Here is a 15,784-nt window from a genome sequence, read left to right as displayed (position 1 = left end):
AACAGGACCCCCGTTTCGACCGTAGGAGGTCCGTTTCCTCCGTTTTGCGGTACGCCACACCCCTCCCCATGAACACGACGCATTTCGTTGCCTCCCCATGAACACGAGCATTCCGTTGCCTCCCCATGAACACGACGACGACGCTGTTTCTCCGCTCCGACCCAGCCATGTACACGAGCCCTGACCGTACGTATGCGCGAGTAGGCGTTCGAGACCCCGCCCGTATGTACACATACGTGGCCGTATTTTCTTTCTTGCACCCTGGCCGCTGTATGTACGTGTACATGCTACGTGCACGCCTCTACTACGACACGTACGCGCCTCTACTACGACACGTGCGCGCCTCTACATCCACCAGTATATATGTACGTACACGTTCGCGACCAGAATGACAACGCTACGTACGCTTCGACCAGGTGGGTCCCGACTGTCAGGCACTTCCTTGCCTGCGAAGATGTAGCTGGTGGGTCCCAGCAGTCAGGGGGCCGAATCGTTTTTTTTGCCTGGACGCACTTCCTTGCGTGCGAAGATGTAGCTGGTGGGTCCCAGCAGTCAAGGGCAAACATTTTTTTCGCGAAATACGGTGGCCCGTCCGGTGGGTCCCCGCTGTCAGGTGGAGGAATAATTATTTTGCACATAATAAGGAGGCACTTCCTTGCTGCGGCCGTGGACCCAGCTGTCAGCCTCTCCACGTACAGTCCACGTCCGATGGAAGCCGTTCCTTGACCACGTTGACCATGCCGCGCCGAGAGCACCAGGGCGGTGGACGACGGCGAGGCCTAGGAAGGGGACGACGCGGAGTTAGGGAAGACGCGGCAGTGGATGCCCACGCGTAGAGGAGTACGAGGGTTCACTGGTTCGCTGCGGTGTGAGGCTGCCGTCGCCGCAGAATAACAGGGGGTGTGGGTGAGTAGAGGGATGGCCTGGCCAGCGGTGGGAGTAGTAGGGGGCGGTGAGGCCTCCGCCGCATCGCAGCCGGCCACGGGAGGCAGGAGCACGAGGCACGACTGGCGCTGGTTTGGGCGGCTGGAGCAAGAAGACCAGAGGTTGAAGAAGCACTACGGCCGTTGGATGGACATCGTACGGTCACTGGAGCTAGAATCGTGCATATTGACTAAGTTGACAAAGCCCTCCGTCCCCGTCAACTTAGTAGGCCCACAAGTCAGCCTGCCACTATACTGGGTCCCAGCTAACAGGGGAGAATTCATTTTTTTGTGCGTAATAAGGAGGCACTTCCTTGCGTGCGAAGATATAGCTGGTGGGTCCAAGCTGTCAGCGGCGGTAACGTTTTTTTCGTGAAATACAGAGGCCCTTTCGGTGGGTCCCTGATGTCAGGTGGAGGAATCATTATTTTGCGCGTAATAAGGAGGCATTTCCTTGCGTGCGGCCGTGGACCCAGCTGTCGGCCTCTCCACATACAGTCCACTTCAGATGCATGTCGGTCGTTGACCACGTTGACCAGGCCGCGCCGAGAGCACCAGGGCGATGGACGACGGTGAGGCCTAGGAAGGGAACGACACGGAGGCAGGGAAGACTCAGCAGTTGTTTCCCACGCGGAGGGGAGTACGACTGTACGAGGGTTTACTGGTTCGTCTGCCGTCGCCGGAGAATAACAGCAGGTGTGGGTGAGTAGAGGGATGACTAGGCCAGCGATGGGAGTACGGTGGGGCGGTGAGGCTTGCACGGCAGCAAAGCCGGCCGCGGGGAGGAGGGAGCAGGCAGTCCCGCCTGCGCTTGTTTGAGCGGCTGGAGCAGGAAGAGCAGAGATTGAAGAAGCACGACGACCGTTGGATGGCCATCCAACAGTCACTGCTTGTGTGTCAACCTTTTTTTAGGAAAGCCTCTAATCTATGGAAAACAGCATACAGCCCATCTGCCATTATTTCTAATAATTTACAGGACATTTGCTAATTATTAAGGTTATTTTTGGAGCCCATATTCTTTTTGTTAGCATTACAGCCCATATTGTGGCCACGGTTAAAAAATTATACGAAATTTTGCATATTTCGGTGCGGTCCGAACTGTTTTAATCTCGAAATTTCGACTCACATTCAAACTGATTTTAAAAATAAATGTATATCAATATAAAATCCAACAAATTCTCCACGCATAAAAATTAATGTAATTTAAAATCTTGAAATGAAAAAAAAAGATATTTAAAACTAATTGCCAGTTTGATGTGTTTTAAAAATGTACAACCCATTTCCTATTACTGATGGGCCATTTTCTCGGCCAGCTGAATGAAAGCTCTCCTCGTCTTGAAAGATTTGCAGCCCAATAGGCCTGACAAAGCGACTTACTTGGCAAATCACAAAAACTGGGCTGTGGCCGTGGACCCAGCTGTCAACCTCTCCACGTACAGTACTCTTCCGATGGAAGTCGTTCCTTGACCACGTTGACCACGCCGCGCGGAGAGCACCACAGCGGTGGACGACGGCGAGGCCTAGGAAGGGGACGACGCGGAGCCGGGAAGACGCGGCAGTGGAAGCCCGCGCGGAGAGGAGTATGAGGGTTCACTGGTTCGGCTGCGGTGTGAGGCTGCCGTCGCCGCAGGGCCTGGCTAGCGGTGGGAATAGTAGGGGGCGGTGAGGCCTCCGCGGCAGCACAGCCGGCCACGGGAGGCAGGAGCATGCAGCAAGACCGGCGCTGCTTTGGGCGGCTGGAGCAAGAAGACCAGAGGTTGAAGAAGCACTACGGCCGTTGGATGGACATCGTACGGTCACTGGAGCTAGAATCGTTCATATTGACTAAGTTGACAAAGCCCTTCGTCCCCGTCAACTTAGTAGGCCCACAAGTCAGCCTCCCACCAAGGTGGGTCCCAGCTAGCCGGGGGAGTATTCATTTTTTTGTGCGTAATAAGGAGGCACTTCCGGTGGGTCCGAGCTGACAGTGGGGGGAACGTTTTTTTCGCGAAATACAGTGGCCCGTCAGGTGGGTCCCAGCAGTCAGGGGGCAAACATTTTTTTGCAAAATACGGTGGCCCGTCCAGTGGGTCCCTGCTGTCAGTTGGAGGAATCATTATTTTCCGCGTAATAAGGAGGCACTTACTTGCTGCGGCCGTGGACCCAGCTGAGACTCTCCACGTACAGTATACTTCCGATGGAAGTCGTTGCTTGACCACGTTGACCTCGCCGCGTTCCGTTGCATGCATGCGTCCATGGGCGTGGTGCGTCCCCACTGTCAGCCTCTCACGTACAGTCATCTTCCGATGACTCTCGGTTGTTGACCACGTTGACCACACCGTGCCGAGCGCACCCAGACTGGAACGACCCGGAGATGGGGAAGACGGGGCAGTGGAGTCGCAGATGGAGAGGAGTGGGAAACTTCACTGATTCGGGTGCGCGGCAGCACAGCCGCGGTGCCGCCCACGGGAGACAGGAGCAAGAACAGAGGTTGAAGAAGGAGCACGGCTGTTGGATTAACATCCAACGGTCCAGCTGCTAGAATCATTTGTTGATTAAGTTGACAAAGCCGTGCGTACATGTCCGCTTAGTAGGCCCACAAGTCAGTCACCAAATCTGACGGGTCCCAGCTGTCAACGGGATGAATAATTTTTTTCACAAAACAAGGAGGCACTTCCTTCCGTGCGAAGATACAGCCGGTGGGTCCCAGCTGTCAGGTGGAGAAATAATTTTTTTCGCAAAACAAGGAGGTCCCTCCTGTAGCTGGTTCGAATCCAAACCTAGACTATCACTATATATGGTGCTATGCTACTCTGCAAGTAATGAAACTGACATATCCAACGTTCGCTTCTCCTCTTCTCTACTTACTCTGCCTAGCATCAGAAGCTCTGGCCGTAGCAACCATGTTCGCTGGCTGCTCGTCCACCTGCTCTTCAGCAGGCAACAACCAGATATGCGCCAAGTCGCCACCCGTACCATCGCCTGTGGGTCTCATCACAACCCTGCCGACACGCGCACCGCAGCCGATTGCTCATCGCAACCCGCTGCCATTGGTGTGGTGCCACTGCTGCGAATCACGCAGAGTCATCCGTCGCTTCTCAACCACAATCCGCAACCCTGGCCGAGTCTTCTACAAATGCCCGAATCATGGGGTAATAATATGTTTAAGTGTTGTTCTGCTACTTTCAGTTGCTGATTTTTTTAATAGTTTGGTTGATGATCTTCCAATTTGATTCATGCAGAAAAGGGAAGATTCGTGTGATTTGTATTTCTGGGAAGTTGCTGATGTGGGGGAATGCAACTACGCTGATTATTTGGTTAGCCGAGGAATCCCAATACCAGCAGGTTGGGGTGTTGGACAAGTAACTGAAGGAATGGCAGAAGAGGAAGATGCAGAGCAGAAGGTTAAAGATGCAGTTCCTCTGATCATGGCCAAGCAACAACTGCTGAACGGCCTTGACAGCAATGAGGAGATGAAAGAGCTTGTGAAGATAATGGGCAAAATCGATGTGCTCTGTAGGATGATTGTCTCTTTATTTGCAGTTTATGTAGCACTCGTGATGTATTCAGTGGCTACGACATGAGCACTTTGCTGAAACTAGTAATGAATGAAACCTGTGTAGCAGGTTGGGCGTAGTGTTGTGAACATCTAATGATTTCTATTAACGGAAATCAAGGGGTATCCCCTTTTGCTCATATAAATAAATAAATAGCAGAGGCCCTGTCGGGTCAGCTTTGTTCTCATTCGAAGATGTCGAGCAAATTGCAGTCCAACAGCAAACTATGTCATCAAATTCAAGTTTCACAGCCAAATATGAGTACAACTAAACAACAATGTCATCATGTTTTAGTTGTCACACAATCATCAAACACAAATCAACATACATAACAAGTGATGTTCTCACAGCAAAATACTAAACAACATGTTCATCAGGTTTCAGTTGTCATAGCAAACACAATTTCACATAGTAGATAAAAAAACGTCTTCTGACAGGAAATACGACAAAAGCAATGTAATCATCATCCGCAGCAGCAGCGTCAACATCTTCGCCATGTGTATCAGTCTGAATCGTAATTCCCCATGGTGTCATCTTCTTCTTTGTCCTCAACGTCCTCGAACGTTGGCATCTTCTTGATCAACTCTTGTATGTCCACAGCACGACAGGCAATATTTTCGCCGGCGTCATTGACGTGATGGTTCTCAAAGATATTAGGAACATCTGCGTTATCTTGTACATCAGGAGCAGTGTAAGCATCATCTTGTTGTGCAACTTCATTAAACGAATTCCTCTGCTCAAACCTTTGCAATACTCTCCAGTCATCGCTACGTGCAAATGTGTCTTCCAAGAAAAATATCTGTGTTGCTTGATTTGCCAAAATAAAAGGATCGTTGGTCTGGTACGCCGCCTTGACATTGATGGATTTGAAATAATCACCAGCTCTGGGTTTTGCGATCCTGGAAACTACCAACGACAGCACAACAGAACCACACAGCGATGATCCTCGAAACTGGAGATATACTGCAACTGAACAATGTCTGTTATGTTAGCATACATTTCAGTTGTCTCTTTGTCATACGTATCCGTGCTCATGATGGCACTGTTTTGTGTCTTCCTGCCTTCGTCTCGTGAAAGGGTGTTGTAGCGCACATCTCCAACAACACAAGATTCATAATGTCTTACCCGAGTATCAGGACCCATTGCTAGTGAGTAAAGGGCATCATCAACTGCCTGCCCATCCTCCCGCATCTTCTTAACCTATGGTTAGAAAATAGACAAGCTGATCATCTTATGTACTCAATATATTAAAAAAACTGACAGTGCACTTCAAAAGCTTACATGGTTCTTGAACCATTTCACAAATCCTGCCATAACCAGTTTGTCAATGTTTCTTGGATTTTGCGGCAGTAACTCCTCCTTGTAGGTGCTGCACAACATAGTGATCGCGTCAAACATCTAAATATATAAGAATGTGCTGTAAGTTTAGTAGATTACGATGTATAAGCTGTAGTACTGCACTTACTTGATATAAGGTAGTATCTCAGGACAGTTATTCAACACATACCAAACCATTTTGTCCAAATCTTTAGGTTTGTCCTCTTGTCGACTCTTCCCTGTAACTCGAACAGAATAATCGAAAACATTGAGCCCCGGATTGTCTTCACCCACCTCTTTGCTAAGCTGATCAGCTGTTTCAATGTATTTTGAGCAGAATGTCAACGCTTCTGTAGCAATGTAGGCCTCTGCAATGGAACCCTCGGGTCTAGCTCTATTCCTAACATAGCCCTTGAAAGTGCCTAGCCGCCTTTCAATAGGGTACATCCAGCCATACCGTACTGGACCTCTAAGTAGTGCCTCATCAGGTAGATGAACAGCCAAATGCACCATCACATCAAAGAAGGCTGGAGGATATATCTTCTCAAGGTCGCATAGGATAGTTGGTATCTTGTCTCTAAGACGCTCCAAAGCATCTATCCTGATATTCCTACTGCAGAGTTCCCTGAAGAATTGTCCCAACTCTGCAACTGCTCTGTATAAGTCAGGGCGGCCCAATCCTCTAAGGATAACAGGTAAAACCCTTTGAAGTAGGACGTGGCAGTCATGAGTTTTCAACCCTTGTACCTTGTTTCCATCTGCACTGACTCTCCTTTCAGGGTTGGAAGCAAATCCATGTGGGAATCTCACACGTGACAGGACCTCACAGAATTCTTTTCTTTTTACCTTGTCCAAGACGTACACAGCTGGTGCCATATCCCGTGGTTTACCTTCATCTTGCACCTGCAAATCCTTTCTGATACCCAGGTGTGTCAAATCAATCCTAGATTTTAAGGTATCTTTCGTCTTGCCTTCAATATTAAGAAGTGTGCCAATAATGCTGTCACACATATTTTTCTCGATGTGCATCACATCAAGATTATGCCGCAGATCCAAATCTTTCCAATACTCCAAGTCCCACAAAGTGGACCTGCGGGTAAACAATAATCTCTCTTCTACCCTGCCACACTTCCTTTTCCCGCTACCATTACCAGGATGGTTTCCTGGTGTAATATGCCTGACCTTCTCTAATTCCACTTGCAACTCATCGGCGGTGAGCCTCTTTGGCGCATCACGGTTTTCATGCTTTGCATTGAACACATGTCTTTGGTATTTTCTAGGATGCGGCTTGTCCTTGGCAAGGAAACGGTGGTGTCCAATGTAACAGATCTTGCTAAGTATTGCGTATGACAACGGATTCCGGTCACAGCGAACATATGCATTGTAAACCATGTGTCGTTCGCCCTGACATAGTGCCCAAAGCCGGATAATCATGGATGCACCAAATTATAACAGCACGCAGAAAGAAATCAGCTGGTGGGCTGCTATATAGGTCTCGAGTGAGAACACCCTTCCATAGCTGTTGAAGTTCCTCCACAAGAGGCTCCATGAACAAATCAAAATCCTTTCCAGGACTTTTTGGACCTGGGATGAGCAAGGCCATCATGTAGTTTGATTCTTTGGTGCAGACATTTGGAGGCAGGTTGTAAGGGATAACAAGCACTGGCCACATGCTATATGTGGCGCTCTGGTGGCCAAATGGGTTAAATCCATATGAAGCTAAGCCAAGTCTAATGTGTCTCGGGTCAGCAGCAAACTCTTTGTGTTTATCATTGAAGCTTTTCCACTCACTACCATGAGATGGATGGCTCATTACATTCTAATCTCTGTACTCCTGGTTCCTAGAATGCCACAGTACATCCTCTCTTGTTTCAGCATCATGAAACAACCTCTGCAATCTTGGTATAATTGGAAAATGTCTCAGAACATTATGAGGAATCCTCTTCACAGCATCGCCATCTTTCCATCTTGATGATTTGCATTTCGGGCATTCACTTAAGTTGGCATAATCCTTCCGGAACAGAACACAATTATTCTTACAAACATGGATCATATCATATCCAATTCCAACTGCACGAAGGAAATTCTTCATTTTACTATAGGTGTGTGGCAGCTCAGACGCATCTGGGAAAGATTCGCGGAAAGCAGCCAACATCGCATCGAATGATTTGTTGGTCATCCGCTCAGATGTCTTCACCTGAAGAAAGGTGACCATAGCTGAGAATACTGATAGCTTATTTCCTGGGGTGACAACAATGTTGCATTGTTCCAACATGCAGGCCCACCGTTTTTCTTCTGCATGTGAAAGTTCACGGAATGCACGAGCATTTCGTAGCATTGTTTCAATGTTGGTCAAACTCCTGGCTCCGCCACCACCACCTCCTCCTCCTCTTCCACCTGAGCATCAGGCAGATCACGCTTCCACGTAGTCAATAACATTGGCGTTCACAGCTTCACCATGATGAACCCACCTAGTATATGTGACTGACATCCCATACAAGTGTAGATGATTTTGCACAGTTGACTGGGGTCTTGTAACTGAATTCATACAACTGCTACATGGGCAGAGCACATCTGATTTCGGACCACCGTACTCAGCTCTGATAAAGTTTATGAAGTTTTCAACCCCCTCGACATATGCAGCGGAGAATCTTCGAGCAGAAGTTATCCAAGTCCTGTCCATCTGTTAGACATACAAATTAGTTCTTCTACAGATTTTTTATGAAGTCCAGAAAAATATATATGCTTTTTTATGAAGTCCAGAAAAAAATACCTAGGTCGATGTCTAAAGCTATGGCAAGATATTTGGACGAGCAGATCTAAGTAACGAAATATATGTAAAGCTAATTCAGCAAACAGATTTGAGTGCCAAATTATGGCAGGCTGTTTCAGCAGTCAATGAGGCCGAGCACACAACCAACAAACCATCGAAGGCCATCGCAGCAACAAAGATCGAGTATAAAACGGTGTAGATCTATTTCACCTAACAGATTGGCTACTAGACCATGGCAATCTACGTCACAATAAATATATGGCAGGATATTTTAGCAACTAATCGGCCTTGGCATGCCATCTCAGCTAAGCAGATTGAGTGCAGAACAGGGCAAGGAAGCTTCTTAAGCAGAGCATATTGACAGTAAACTACTTCGGCAAACAGTGAGATTAACAGTGTCTATCAGCTAACATTCAGCGCTACACCGACATGAACGGGGCCTCAGTCTAGAATGCGCGTACCATGGGAGAAGCTAACCGCCGTACATCTCCACATGAACATCGCCAGCGGTGGCGGCGCTGACCGCTGTGCGCCTCCACAAGAATGTAGCCAGAGGTGGCGGCGCGGCTAGAGGACGGCAGTCTACGAGAGCGTACTGTGGGAGCGAGAGGATCGCCGAACCACGGCGCCCACGTATCGGCGCGGCGGGGAGGGCGGCTTTGGCGGAGCGAATGGAGTGGAGGGGGATAGGGGGGAGGGGGGTTTGGGGAATATTATTGGCTAGTTGGCCGAAGGGCGGTTGAATCGGATTTGGGGGGAATTTTTGGGTGTGGCGGGGGGGGGGGGGGGGGAGGGAGGATTTTCGCGCGGTGGGCGGGGGGAGTTTGGCGCATGGTCGGTTTCTCCATGTGCAGTCCCACATGTCAGTGAAGAGGCAAGCGGAAGCGCGTTCCGTTTGCGTGAGCCGTGTACAGGACCGAACGTGTGTGGGTGTGGCGGGGGGGGGGGGGGGAGGGAGGATTTTCGCACGGTGGGCGGGGGGAGTTTGGCGCATGGTCGGTTTCTCCATGTGCAGTCCCACAGTCAGTGAAGAGGCAAGCGGAAGCGCGTTCCGTTTGCGTGAGCCGTGTACAGGACCGAACGTGTGTGGGGTGCAATGCGACCGCGACAGGAATGCTGTGAGTGTACCGCCTTTTTTCCTTTTAAACTAGGTGCTTCGCCACCTCAAAAAAAATTTGTTGCTTCGCACGATCCATCGATACTAGTACTAGTAATCTGGTAATCCCAACTAAAACGGCGCGGCCGGGTCTTTTCCCGCGCGATATGCTGGGAGGTTGGCTTAGTTGGGTTTTTTAGGATGAGTAATGCTACACCTACGTAATCCCAGTTACGTAATTAACGTAATGTGAAACATGTGAGCTGTTGATTGTAGATTGGGGGGAGGGAGGGGCCCACCACCATGAAAATCAGGGGAGGAGAGAGAGAGGCAGTTTACGTTAACCCTTTCATAGGTTCCCATAGATGTAGAAAGATGTGAAATGCGTGAATGTGTAGTGGACGTACTATTGGAGTGCCTAAGATAATTTGTGTATGTATAGACCCTATGTGTTTATTTTACTTCGCATGTTAGATTTGTCTCGGTTCAATAAAAAGCAGAGTTGGTGATGATGGTGTGCCCGTCATCCTGCAATATAGGCCGTCCGATCTATATCTAACGGATAGGAAGGAAACTATGACAATTTACCCGCACTCCTCTCCACATTTGCAGATAAGGCTTTCCCTCGTTCATCCTTTTCTCCCACAAGATCTTGATCTTCCGTGCAACGCACGGGCATCTTGCTAGTACTCCTACAATATGTATATTATTGTGAAAGTTCATATACACCGGCCGAGATTAATGCAAACACGGCAGATTTTCATTACATTTCAAACTTTTATAGGACAGAAAAATAAAAGAAACCCGACCCTAAACCTATTCTACGGCGGCGACCGACGTCCTCCATCTGCGATCTCTATGTACGGGGGCGGGGTTCAAGACCCGTGAAGTGAAGGTGCGGTCTCCGGCGAGGAAGAGTAGAACACAGGATACGGACCGGCCAGTTGGCACACCATGCCCTGCCGCCTCCCATGCCTTACTCATCCTCGGAGGAGTCCCTGACCTCGGCAGTGCTGGACATTGGACGGCGGCAAGTAGGACGCGTGGCTGATGGTGCTCCCGTCGTCGGCCGCCAGCATGGCCACCGCTTGTGCGGTCACGTCCACGTCCGGCTACGCCGCTATTGCGTCGTGAGAGGTGACTTGAGCGAGGGCGGCGACCTCGAGCTTCATCCCCGAAGACAAGCTCTCCTGCAGAGTGTTCGCACTTGCGGTCATGGCGGATGTGGTGCCAGGTAGGAGGACGATGCGCTATGGTGTGGAGGTTAGCTGGGCGTTGCCGCTTTAAGTAGCGCATTCCGATGAGGCCAAGCGTCCGGGTGCGTCATTAAGTCGCCGGAGTTGGTTCCTCGGGCACCGAGCCTCTTAACGACGACATACGAACGGACGGCATGAATGCGGGCAGCTTGCGCCGGCTGGGAACGCACCACGCGACGGCGCGAGGGACGAGGGTTTTGGTGTGTCAGGGTAGTCAGCTGCGGTCGTGGCAACGTTGGAGATGCCCTTTGCTCATATGCGATCCCCGCATGTCATTGAAAAAGCAAGACGACCTGGCATGGTCTCAGGTCCAGAGGATGCAGTTGGCCGCGCTACACCACTCCGCGGACGCGTCGCGGTGCCCCGTGCATCCTCGACGAGCCGGGTGTTGGGATGTGTTTGGATTGTGGCCAAAGTGCACCTTACCAAAATTTTGGTCATGACCCAAAGGTTGGTCTTTGTTTGGATGGTTGCCATTTTTTTGGCATGCCAATGAACTCTAGCCAACTCTAGTTCATTTTTCTTGCCAATGTCGGCCAAATCATGGGCAACCAATACCTCAACCAAAATTTTGGTCATGACCCAAAGATTGGTCTTTGTTTGGATGGTTGCCATTTCTTTGGCATGCCAATGAACTCTAGCCAACTCTAGTTCATTTTTCTTTCCAATGTCGGTCAAATCATGGGCAACCAATACCTCAACCAAAATTTGGCTACCCAATGCTTTGATGGGGCAACCTTGGGAACAAACCAATCATACCGTTGGTCGTGCCACATCACTAACGCCACCCTCGGCACACTGAAACCGACAGTGTCTAGCGACGATATGAGCGTGTCGCTCACCGCGGTCGCCGGGTCCAGAGGCGGTGCTGGAGCTGCGCCCCGTTGTTGGCCCCAACGACCCACATGAACGGTTGTCGGTGGCGAGGACGTCGTGGGCCAGCTCCTCCATTGGACTAGTTTGCGCTACGTCGTCCCGACGGGTGTGCCCCACATGTCGGTTTCCCTGTTTTCCCGGCCATATTCGAGCGTCAGTGCTCCGCATTGCGCATTAGGCCTTTCACTATGTAGGCCAAGCGAGACAACTTATTGTTTATTTGAGCCATTCAAGTATAATCATGTGGCGTTTGCTTATTTCTCATTCCTCTCCAACCCTCTTCTCCATCGATCATGTCGCCCTCCAGTCGAGTCCATCCTCCCGCATGCCTCATTTGAACATTCCGCCGAGTATCATTCGCATGTACCCACCCTAGTCCTCTTTCAATAGATCTCCGGACCCCGAGATGAAATCGAGAGGGAACGGGTGGGGGCACGTGATACCTAAGGCGGATTCAAAATTTCGAACCGGTGATCATAGCATCCGCAAATCATATATAAAGGGTATTCAATGTTCGTTTCGTTTTTGAACGTACAATATACTCCCCCTATCCTTTCTAGTTTACATATAAGTTTTATGTGTAGTCAAAGTATCTCTACTTTGATCAAAAAGGTATCAACATTCAACAATGCCCAATCAATATTGTTAGATTCATACGTACTCCTCGATTTGTACTCGAGATGGTTTCCAATTTGACTATTGACAAGATTAATAGTACATGAGATGTATAATGTGAAAATTATATCATTGGAAACTCCTTTCACATACGAATTTGACAGTATGCTTTGTGTAAGTTGCATGTCATATATTATTACTCTAACATTTGGTCAAAGTTAGCCTCGAAAAACGCATTAGACCCTATATGCTTTGTGTAAGTTGCATGTCATATATTATTACTCTAACATTTGTGTAAGTTGCATGTCATATATTATTACTCTAACATTTGGTCGAAGTAGTATAGTGGAAGTGGATCCTCTGACGTAGGTATCCCTGCCTTACCCTCCCTTTCGGTCACTTACTGGCGGACCCCATGCTTGCTAGGCCCCGCATGTCAGTTACTCAATGGGTTCGGCCACGTCAGGGGATCCTCATTCGTAGTATACTCCCTCTGTTTTTATTTACTCCGCATAAAACGAAGGGAGTGGTGGTATAATAAATGACGCGGGCGGGGGAGGGGGAGGGACGTCGGTTTGCTCTCAACTGCGGTCCCACAAGCGAGCAAAAACGCAAGACGAAGCGCGTTCCATTCGGTGAGCGACGTGGAGGGTCCAGCGTGCCGGGCTGCAACGCGAACGCGACAAGAGCGATGTACAGTCAAAACCGATTGACCGGTCGTCACCGGAACCACTATTCACACCAGAACCTTCGCTGCTCGGCCTACGCCAGCCACTGCCCTAAAACCACACCAAATCTCCAGCCCATTCCCCCACCTTTCGATCCCCTAGCCCGCATCAAGCATCCCCTAGTTCGCCGGAAAGCCATGGTGCGCCGCAATATCACTTACTACAAGATGCTCACGCCGGAGCGCCACGCAGAAATCGCGGCGGCAGTCGGTGCCACAGACCTCCGTTCCCAAGCTCGCTTTGCGGCGGGCCAATCCCCGAGTTCTCTGGAGCCAAGCTACGAGGAGGAGGAAGCCGATCGAATGTTCATGACGGAGGTCGCGGCGCAGAAGGCCCCCGATGGGTATGAGACGATGGACGTCGACTTCGTGCCGGCGTCCGAGTCCCCCATGGTGCAGGCGGACCAGCGGTTCAACATGGCGATACTAAAGGAGGACCGGGAGGCAGAGGCTCAACTCGACGCGGAGCGCGCGCATGCCGCTGCCATCGAGGCTCTCCTGCAGGCGGAACCGGATGTCGTGGATGTGAACCGGGCGACGGAGGCTCAACTTGAGGCGGAGCGCGCGGATGCCGCTGCCATCGAGGCCCTCCTGCAGGCGGAACCGGACGTCCTGGACTTGAACTGGGCGGCAGAGGCTCGACTCGACGCAGAGCGCATGGATGCCGCTCTCATTGACGCCCTCCTGCAGGCGGAACCGGACGTCCTGGACTTGAACCGGGCGGCGGAGGCTCGACTCGACGCGGTGCGCGCGGATGCCGCTGCCATCGAGGCCCTCCTGCAGGCGGAACCGGACGTCCTCGACTTGAACCGGGCTGTGCTCTCGTCCGTGCAGAGCGCCCGCACGCTCCGCTTGAACGAGTAGCTGGAGGCCGAGGACAACCACGGTGCGGAGACACACGTCGACAGCAACGGCTGGTTCACGCCGGTAGCCAAAGACGACGAGGCCGTCTCTTTCCATGAGCAGTGATAGTTTTTCTTTATGTTGTTTTTTTATGGATCTTTTGCTGTGTAAAAACATATATTTGTTATGCAAGTCGCCTGACTTGGGTCAGTCTACCATTTCAGGCGGTTGGATGAATATCCTACGTCTCCTAACCCTTCTTTCCTTTTTCCTCACCTCTTCTTCTTCCCCAACAAACCACCGCACGGGCTGTACGGATACTCCCCAACATGCGGTTGGATAAACATACTCTATGAACGAAAATTATGTGTCAGCGATAGGATGGCTGAGTTTGGTTTGTTCACATGCGACAGCACATGTCAGTGAGGGTGCGTTCCCTTGGTTGGGTTTGCGGCGTGCAGGAGCGACTGTGTGAGGGTGCGGTGCGACCGCGGCGTGCAGGAGCGACCGTGTGAGGGTGCGGTGCGACCGCGACAGCCGTGCGCAAGTGTACCTCCTTCTCATTTTGAAAACTTTAGGCAAGCTTGGCAAAAATGTGTGGCAAAGTTTGGCAATGCAAGGCCTAGACCCAAACAGGATAAGTACGTACGTACTAGGAGTACTAGTGTTAAAAAAGAAAGGCGGGGTTTTCCTTCGCGGGATTGAATCGATACAAATCCTCGTTTCACGTGTCAATTAATGCGTATTTTTTCTCCAAAGACCAAAGAGCTAACCATCTCACTCCTCATCGCTTGATTAATGCAGCGCCATGCAAACCAACCTTCTCACTTCCGCATGCATGCAGGGGATATTAATGTCCTTGGTTGCTAACCCCATCAATTTTTCCTCGATTAGTGTTAGTGGCCCTTTGCAAATTGTAATTTTGATATACTGGCCTTGTGTACAAAAAATGGAGGTAGTAACTATATTTGACTTCCTTCCCCATTGCGGTGATGTCGATGATATCTTTTTTTTGGTGGTTTGGCGAAGTGCGTTCGACGGAGAACACCATTGAGGGAGACCACGGTAAGTCGTTCGCAAGTGCCGCCTGCAAGCCGAGACAACCGCCTTATTTGCATCCAGGAAGTCCTTTACTAGTACTACTAGGAGTACTAGTGCGGTGAGATGGTTTCTCGAAGAAGACAATCGAGAAGCGGAGTCAGCGAAGAGTGAAATGATGGTTGCTTCGTCCGTGCTTTTGTGATTTGACGCCTCACTACTTTGTGATTTGTGATAGAAGGGACAGGTGAGTAGACTCTGTGCTCTATACTGTACTACATGCGTCCAAACATGGGAGAAAGAGGAGAGACGTTGCATTTTTCTATTCCTTCAATCAATCAATCAGGGAGCTTCGGTTCCATCTTTTTGGCTTTGGCAACACCGTCCACAATGGTTCCCACGATGCCAAAAGCTATTTTCACATTTGGCTACACATTATGGATGCCGAAGACTGCGGTGGACGCCGGCGTCGAACCACGGCGAGTTAGGAGGATCGGAGGGTACCAAGAGCTTCAGCTTGTTCTTCCGCGTCGGTGGGTGGTGGACTCGACCAACGGGGAGCACCACGTCGACGGCGACACTATCTCCGGCGGACGGCGGCTCGGGTGCGGATGGGGAACTCCGGTGGAGGGCTGCAAACTTCGAATTGAAGCGCGGGTCAGAAAGAGAGGTGCATGGTGAAGCTACTGGCAAGAGAAGGGAGGCGGAGGTGCACACACGGGGGCGAATCGAGCTGGATCCCGTGGCGGGTCGCGGCGGCCGGAGTCGAGGAAGGAGACCTCCT

The sequence above is a fragment of the Aegilops tauschii genome, chromosome 1 (assembly GCF_002575655.3).
Source record: "Aegilops tauschii subsp. strangulata cultivar AL8/78 chromosome 1, Aet v6.0, whole genome shotgun sequence".
NCBI lineage: Eukaryota > Viridiplantae > Streptophyta > Magnoliopsida > Poales > Poaceae > Aegilops > Aegilops tauschii.
This window is presented reverse-complemented; position numbering follows the sequence as displayed.